At 44.1% G+C, this 9,339-nt stretch overlaps 1 protein-coding gene across 1 annotated transcript in view; it reads right to left on the reverse strand.

Moving 5' to 3' along the window:
* The window catches only part of LOC126191562 (retinol-binding protein pinta-like), a 142,636-nt gene extending 134,085 nt beyond the window's left edge, over positions 1-8,551 (reverse strand). Inside the window, exon 1 of the mRNA XM_049932478.1 lies at positions 8,396-8,551. The gene's annotated coding sequence lies outside the window, so the exon portion shown is untranslated. The remainder of the gene's footprint in view (positions 1-8,395) is intronic.
* Between the last annotated feature and the right edge of the window lie 788 nt (positions 8,552-9,339).

Genomic DNA, 9,339 nt, shown 5'->3' on the forward strand with positions numbered 1-9,339 from the left:
ACATAGAAGGAAACAAACTTTTAGAATCATTAATTAACTTGGTCTAACATGTCCCCAAACTGCTAACTACCGAAAAATATGAAATCATACATTTGACTTGTAACTACACTGAAGCGCCAAAGAAGCTCGTATAGGCATGCGTATTGAAATACAGAGAAATGTAAACAGGTAGAATATGGTGCACTCTGCAGTGGAGTGTGCGTTGATATGAAACTTCCTGGCAGATTAAAACAGTGTGCCGAACCGAGACTCGAACTCGGGACTTTTGCCTTTGGCGGGCAAGTGAGCTACCCAAGCACGACTCACGCCCCGTCCTCACAGCCTTCCTTCCGCCAGTATCTCGTCTCCTACTTTCCAAACTTCACAGAAACTCTCCTGCGAACCTTGAAGATCTAGCACTCCTGGAAGAAAGGATGTTGCGGAGACATGGCTTAGCCACAGCCTGGGGGATGTTTCCAGAATGAGAATTTCACTCTGCAGCAGAGTGTGCCCTGATATGAAACTTCCCGTCAGGAGAGCTTACGTGAATTCTGGAAGGTAGAAGACGAGATACTGGCAGAAGTGAAGCTGTGATGACGTGCTTGGCTAGCTCAGATGGTAGAGCATTTGCCCGCGAAAAGCAAAGGTCCCGAGTTCGAGTATCGGTCCGGCACACAGTTTTAATCTTCCAGGAAGTTTCAAGAAAACAAGTGTCTGGCGCGGTTGCTAGGTCGGCTACAATGGCAGATTGTCAATATTTAAGTGAGTTTGAACGTTGTGTTATAGTCGGCGCACGAGCCATCGCCGAGGTAACGATTTAGTAGGGACCTTCCAGTACGACCATTTCACTAGTGTACAGTGAATACCACGAATCCCTAAAAGATCCTGCAAGAACAGGACCAACGATGACTGAGCAGAGACGTTCAACGTGACAGAAGTGCAACCCTTCAGCAAACTGCTGCAGATTTCGATGCTGGGCCACCAACAAGTGTCAGCGTGCGAACCATTCAACGGAACATAGGCGTTCGGAGCAGAAGGCCCAGTCGTGTATCCTTGATGACTGCAGGACATAAAGCATTACGCCTCGCCTGGGCTTGTCGATACCAACATTGAAGTGTTGATGAGTGGAAACATGTTGCCTGGTCGGACGTGTCTCGTTTCAAATCGTATCGAGCGGATGGACGTGTACTGGTATGGAGACAAGCTCATGAATCCATGGACCCTGCATGTCAGCAGGGGACTGTTCAAGCTGGTGGAGACAGTGTAATGGTGTGGGGCGTGTGCATTTGGAGTGATATTGGATCCCTCACACGTCTAGATACGACTTTGACAGGTGAAACGTACGTAAACATCCTGTCTGATCACCTGCGTCCATTCATGTCCATTGTTCATTCCGACGGAAGGGGGGAATTCCAGCAGATCAATGCGACACCCCACACAGAATGGCTCCAGGAATACTATTCTGAGTTTAAACACTTCGACTGACCTCCAAACTCCCCAGACATGAACATTATTGAGCATATGTGGGATGCCTTACAACGTGTTGTTGAGAAGAGATCTCCAAGATCTCTACCCCCTCGTACCCTTAAGGATTTATGCAACCCTGCAGGATTCTTAGTGTCAATTTCCTCCAGCACTACTTCAGACATTAGTCGCGTCGATGCCACTTCTGCGTGCTCGCGAGAGGTCTACACGATATTAATCAGGTGTATCAGTTTCTTTGGCTCTTCAGTGTATTAAAGTAGTAACAATATATCCTGTACTATTTTATACCTGCTTTAGAAAGCTTCTCATAAATAATGAACAGCGTTAGGCCTTTGCCAATGATTCTTAAGGTCTTTTGTAATATGTTACCCCTGTGGCGACACCAAAGCCCAAATTTGAGTGTTTGGTAAAGGCACCTGTCCCAGACAGCATGAATCTGGTTGGTGACAGCCTACAAATCCATATTGGATACCACAGCTGTGTTCACACATTCGACACCAGTGGAGATCCATGCATTCGTAATAGTTAACTGGTACTCTGCGGGTAGGTGATGAGAAAGATGTGACGTTTACGTAATCTGTGCAGCCTGTTTACATATGAAGCTCACACACAGCACCTATTTGGCACTAGATTTCGACTCTTTCATACCAGTGCAATCTCGAGCCTACTGCGTCTCCTTCTTATGCCACAGATACGGTTACATGGTTCGTAAGAGACTTTTTTGTTATTTCTCCCACGTCACGTTAGCTTCACTCTGGACGGCGTTTCAGCTGTCCCGTAGCTCGCGTGTTGTACGACTGTGTGCGTACTAGCCGCGAGCGTCCCACACACCTTGCTTTTTTTATCTTTTCCCCTGGTGCCTTTGTTGTCCCCCTTCCGCGATGGAGGTACCTCCCCTTTGAATTTCCTTACCTGCACACTACAGATGAGCATCAACGAGCGTTCCGCTTAGGACGTTCAGGACCAGAGCAGATTTTGAGCCTGAAACCCCTACTAAGACAATTTTTTTTTTCAGGATAAAAATCAGTCACGACTTACGATTTAATTTTTGTAATTTTTTACTGCTGTCGACAAATTAATTTGTCATCTTCAGAAGCTTAGTATTGGTTTAGCAGGTGTCAACATCTTCTTTATAGAGGCATAATCCCATGGTATGTCCAGAAATGTACATAGTGGATGCGATTATGGTCAATCGGTGTTTGTAATCACATACAAAATGTTTTCTTCACCTACCATGACATTATGCTTCTATGAGGAAAATATTGACATCTGTTAAACCAATAAAAAGCTTCTGAAGATGAAAAATTAAAGCGTCGAAACCAGGAAAGCATAAAAAAATTTGTTTGCAACTGATGACTGAATTTAATCTTGCAAAAATAATGCTACGTTTGCAGAAAATTACAACCATGAATAAAATAGGCCGACTGTCTGCAAACCATGGGTTTGCACCTTAGCAGACTTCAAAAAAAGCACATGAATCAATCGTTCGCACCAGGTTCTTATAATCTGTTGCATGAACTTGGCCATCGACATCGTCAAAGACGCACGGACACTCAAACCACAGTGAAATTCATGGGAGAGACTTAAGATCCTTTCTACGTCAAGGCTGGTGTGCGACTAGATGACGGTGTACCACCTACGTTATTTAACCTGGTACTAGAAAAAAAAATCATAAGAGAATGGTACACTGAGCTGGATGTGGCAGAGCATAGCATGAAGCAAAAGGAAGGGAGTCGAAATTGTCTCTCTGGCATTCGCTGATGACCAATCCATATAGTGGTACAGCACGTACCCAGACTGAAATCCTACAGTGCGAATCACGGTATTCTCATAGATAAATTGAAGTTTTGGGATTGATGGTATTGCCAACGAATGGATAATTTCATATCTAAATAAAAACGCTGTACTTAGTAATTCAACCACTGTAGTCGGCAGTCAGTACCCAGACAGTGGAGAAACCACATGGGGGTCCCCAGCCTCATACGTCCGCTATTGTTTCTCATACATGTAAATGATCTTGCATTTAATGTAGAACAAGCAGAATTAGTTCTTTGTGCAAATGACATGAGTATTGTAATGAATCCAGAAAGAGAAGAAATAGTAAACATTGTTCTTAAAAGTATCATCAAACGTATCGGTAATCAGTTCTGCACCTCTAGGGGTACCACACCAATGATAAGTGTAAGACATGGCGAGGAAATAATAAATACTGTAGAAACTTAAAAATTCTTAAGTGTCAATATTGATAAGAATTTAAAGTGAAAAAGGTACATTTGGAACTCTTAAAACCACTTACTTCAAGCAAATTTGCACTTAGAACATTTGGAAATCTTGAGGAGAGATAAATCAGTAAATTGACAAGTTTTGTATACGCTTATTTTCATTCAGTAACGTGATACGTAATAATGTTCTGGGGTAACTCATCTTTAAAGACGAAAATCTTCCTCACTCGGAAATATGCTGTAATTATTATGTATAGTGCTCACCCACGATAATCTTGTAGACATTTGTTTAAGGAGTTCTGCAGTCTTACTACTACTTCACAGTGTATTTATTCCCTCATGAAGTTTGTTGTAAATAATGTACTCCAGCTCAAAACGAACAATGCTGGACATAATTACAGAAGGAAAAATGGGATTTAAGAACTTTTAGCAATGGGATTCATTATCCCACGTTAAGGTTGTCTTTAGCGTAAGAAGGGATGCTCAGGGCTGCAACAAAAGTTTCTTATGGCTCACCCAGTAATATAAATTGTCTGACAGACAGCACAGTAAAATTTCCAAACAAACTGAGAAAGTTTCTCCTTGACAGCGCCATTCTTCTTCTTTCGTTTCACCCTCTTTGGGGTACGCTGGAATAATCATTTCTTTGTGCGTTGTTCTTTTCTTAGGGCACAGTATTTCTTCATTATTTCTGATCTTCTTTTCCTCTCTTCTTGTGCGATGAAGGGTTTGGACTTTTGTGTAGATTTGTCTTGGAACCCAATGTTTTCAGTTTTAGTACCTAATTTAGCTGTTCGATCGATAAGTGAATTTTCTGAAATCTTTTATTCTACTAAGTCTTTCTCAGTTTTTTTCAACCAGTTGGGTTTCGTTTTTCTGTTCCGGAAAAAGACAAAGATTTACTGTAATACACTCCAGAAAATTGAAATAAGAACACCGTGAATTCATTGTCCCAGGAAGGGGAAACTTTATTGACACATTCCTGGGGTCAGATACATCACATGATCACACTGACAGAATCACAGGCACATAGACACAGGCAACAGAGCATGCACAATGTCGGCACTAGTACAGTGTATATCCACATTTCGCAGCAATGCAGGCTACTATTCTCCCATGGAGACGATCGTAGAGATGCTGGATGTAGTCCTGTGGAACGGATTGCCATGCCATTTCCACCTGGCGCCTCAGTTGGACCAGCGTTCGTGCTGGACTTACAGACCGCGTGAGACGACGCTTCATCCAGTCCCAAACATACTCAATGGGGGACAGATCCGGAGATCTTGCTGGCCAGGGTAGTTGACTTACACCTTCTAGAGCACGTTGGGTGGCACGGGATACATGCGGACGTGCATTGTCCTGTTGGAACAGCAAGTTCCCTTGCCGGTCTAGGAATGATAGAACGATGGGTTCGATGACGGTTTGGATGTACCGTGCACTATTCAGTGTCCCCTCGACGATCACCAGTGGTGTACGGCCAGTGTAGGAGATCGCTCCCCACACCATGATGCCGGGTGTTGGTCCTGTGTGCCTCGGTCGTATGCAGTCCTGATTGTGGCGCTCACCTGCACGGCGCCAAACACGCATACGACCATCATTGGCACCCAGGCAGAAGCGACTCTCATCGCTGAAGACGACACGTCTCCATTCGTCCCTCCCTTCACGCCTGTTGCGACACCACTGGAGGCGGGCTGCACGATGTTGGGGCGTGAGCGGAAGACGGCCTAACGGTGTGCGGGACCGTAGCCCAGCTTCATGGAGACGGTTGCGAATGGTCCTCGCCGATACCCCAGGAGCAACAGTGTCCCTAATTCGCTGGGAAGTGGCGGTGCGGTCCCCTACGGCACTGCGTAGGATCCTACGGTCTTGGCGTGCATCCGTGCTTCGCTGCGGTCCGGTCCCAGGTCGACGGGCACGTGCACCTTCCGCCGACCACTGGCGACAACATCGATGTACTGTGGAGACCTCACGCCCCACGTGTTGAGCAATTCGGCGGTACGTCCACCTGGCCTCCCGCATGCCCACTATACGCCCTCGCTCAAAGTCCGTCAACTGCACATACGGTTCACGTCCACGCTGTCGCGGCATGCTACCAGTGTTAAAGACTGCGATGGAGCTCCGTATGCCACGGCAAACTGGCTGACACTGACGGCGGCGGTGCACAAATGCTGCGCAGCTAGCGCCATTCGACGGCCAACACCGCGGTTCCTGGTGTGTCCGCTGTGCCGTGCGTGTGATCATTGCTTGTACAGCCCTCTCGCAGTGTCCGGAGTATGTATGGTGGGTCTGACACACCGGTGTCAATGTGTATTTTTTCCATTTCCAGGAGTGTAGTACGAGAAACTCCTTACGAACCATGCATATACCAGATAATTGACAAAATCAAAGAATACATCACCCAGTCGCGCAATACAAAGGTCACTATACAGGTAGCACTCATCTCACATTTCTTGCGCAGTACCGGTTACTGCAGGAACTGGTATAGACTTTCGTTAGCTCTGGATACGGGCCTCTCACAAGACTTCATGCACGTATATCAGAGATTTATAAAACACGCCATTCTTGGAATGATTTATTGTAATTATTGTTATAATTAAACGTCACCATTATCGGCGGCTATTGCCTTCATACAGCTGTCCTCTTTCAAAAGTGAGTTGTTATTGTCAATGACTTACAAATTAAAGAATGAACCACGCTTATATTATAATTTGTAGTACGCCATTTCAAGGTACCGGACCACTGAAAAATTATTTCTAACAGGTCACCCTTTAACGGAATATCCTCGTCTAGCATTGATTTTCCTCAATAGTAGTTGTCGTTACCAGTATTATTTTTCGAATTTTGGACAGGTCAGTATTATCCCAGCTGCTTTATTGAAAACTTTTATATAATTTTATACACAGTATGTTATATTTCAACGTAAAACTTATGGAAAGGAATTACTTTATTTTGGATGTTATAACCGATAGATACTAGTTCAGAATGTACACTTAATTTTTTTTAGAAAAATTTGAAATTACGAATTTTTTGCTCACTTAAAACTTCTGTTACTAATTACACAATGTACTACTGTTTATTATGTTTATTTCTGGATTCATTCATGAAATATTAATCGAAAGTAATAGAAATTTTTTCAAAAAAATTCTAAAACCTTTGGAATAATACCGCAGAGTGTAGTAGCAATAAGCATGCCTCTCATGTGATCGTACGTATTTTTTTATTTTGGGAAAACAAGCGTAATTTCGGTTTTGTTAATGTCAAAATTCAAAAGGCGGAATGATATACTAAAATGTGGCAAAATATATTAAGATAACAACAAAAATTTCGCAACGACAACCTTCAAATTCATTTAGATCAATTCAACCATGCGTACCTAAAATGTGAGAATTTCACCTTTAGGAATCGTACCCATAGACAGTGAAACGAGAGCCAACTCTACAGGAAAATGTAAGTAAACTAGAAAGTTTATTGTAATCTTCGCTCCTCTAAATTTTTCATAAAATACTTTGCTTATTGTGCGCAATAACGGGATTTGGGAAGGAGGGGGAGATTACAACCCTTATCACTAAATGCACCCAATAACGATATAAGCCTTCAGGAGGCAAAATGGTAAGCAAGACAGGAGATACATAACGCATAACCAAGTGCTAGCGTAGTGGATGATGTTCATGACATCTGGAGTCTAAAGGTGTAGATTCGCATCTAGCCACGTGTAAATATTTTTTCATGTTAGGGTTGTTAACAAATGGTTCAAATGGTTCTGAGCACTATGGGACTTAACTTCTAAGGTCATCAGTCCCCAGAACTTAGAACTACTTAAATCTAACTAACCTAAGGACATCACACACATCCATGCCCGAGGAAGTATTCGAACCTGCGATCATAGCGGTCGCGCGGTTCCAGACTGTAGCGCCTAGAACCGCTCGGCCACCCAGTTCGGCATGTTAACACATTTTGGAACTTTCTTATGAATGTTACAGAAGTATGTTCTACAATGTGCGCTGTTATTTACATTTCCGTCTGATTAGACAACGAAGGATGAAATAAATATTTAGCGATTTGCGAGTCTGTGGTTAAACAGGAACCTAAGAGGACTGCTTAATTTGCTGCGAGTGAATCGAGGAACAATTCTTCCTTGTCACAAGGGCGATAGCAGATCATCCAGTCGTCGATATTGCGTCAAAATGACGTCACGGTTGCAGGAAGTGTCGTAAAATGACACCCCAACTGTACAGAACAGGACTATAAAGAGAAGTAATATTGAGAACTGGACGATGGAGAAAGGGAAGATACAAGCGACAGAAAAGAAAAAGAAATTCTACGAAGAAAAGAGACAGCACATCAGATAGCGCATGAAATATTATTGGAAAAGGCAAATGGAAGGAGAAAAAAATGGTTCAAATGGCTCTGAGCACTATGGGACTTAACATCTATGGTCATCAGTTCCCTAGAACTTAGAACTACTTAAACCTAACTAACCTAAGGACAGCACACAACACCCAGCCATCACGAGGCAGAGAAAATCCCTGACCCCGCCGGGAATCGAATCCGGGAACCCGGGCGTGGGAAGCGAGAACGCTACCGCACGACCACGAGATGCGGGCATGGGAGGAGAGTCAAGCACTTAGTAGGTCGAGTAAAAATAAAAATACAAGTGTGTAGCGTACGTGCGGCACAGTGTGTGAATGAGAGAAGCAGAGGACGTATACCTGGCAGCGTTTCTCGGAGCAGCAGCGCGGCGAGCGTGGTCGCTGTCAGGAGGCGTCTTACAAGTCTCGGTCTCAGGGCGGTGGAGCAGGCAAAAATATTGCGAGCCCGGGACACGGCAGCCAAGGCCCCTAGCGTTAATGGCGCAGCTGCTTGTTGCCGCACCGGTTTACCTCTCCTGCTTTCCTTTTCTGTCCTTCACAGCAAACTGGGAGCGAGAGGCGATTTTTCCATCTTCACGGATTTTCTCAGAGATAATAGTTGTCTTTCTCACTAGACGTCATAGATTAGTGCATCGAGGACAATTAGGAATATGTATCTCATCGGGAGTTTTCTGCCGTGACCTTCCGAAAGAACGCAGTTTACCTCCAAAGGCCAAATAACTTACATTTATTTGCATACATTACTTCTGAACCCTACCTGGTAACAAGTTCCAACGTCAAAAAAAGTTATGAACGACAAAAAGAATCGCCAATACGATGGCCATTGCGAAACTCATACCTCCCGTTTATTTTCATGGACTGTACAACAGGCACTGAAAGTACAACAATACAGAATGAGATTTTCAGTCTGCAGCGGAGTGTGCGCTGATTTGAAACTTCCTGGCAGATTAAAACTGTGTGCCGGACCGAGACTCGAACTCGGGACCTTTGCATTTCGCAGGCAAGTTCTCTACCAACTGAGCTACCCAAGCACGACTCACGCCCCGTTCTCACAGCTGTACTTCTGCCAGTACCTCGTCTCCTACCCTCCAAACTTTACAGAAGCTCTCCTGCGAACCTTACAGAACTAGCACTCCTGAAAAAAAGGATACTGCGGAGACATGGCTTAGCCACAGCCTTGGGGATGTTTCCAGAATGAGATTTTCACTGTGCAGCGGAGTGTGCGCTGATATGACACTTTCTGGAAGATTAAAACTTCACAACAATACAGTTAAATGCTACAT

Source organism: Schistocerca cancellata, chromosome 6 (genome assembly GCF_023864275.1).
Source record: "Schistocerca cancellata isolate TAMUIC-IGC-003103 chromosome 6, iqSchCanc2.1, whole genome shotgun sequence".
Classification (NCBI taxonomy): Eukaryota; Metazoa; Arthropoda; class Insecta; order Orthoptera; family Acrididae; genus Schistocerca; species Schistocerca cancellata.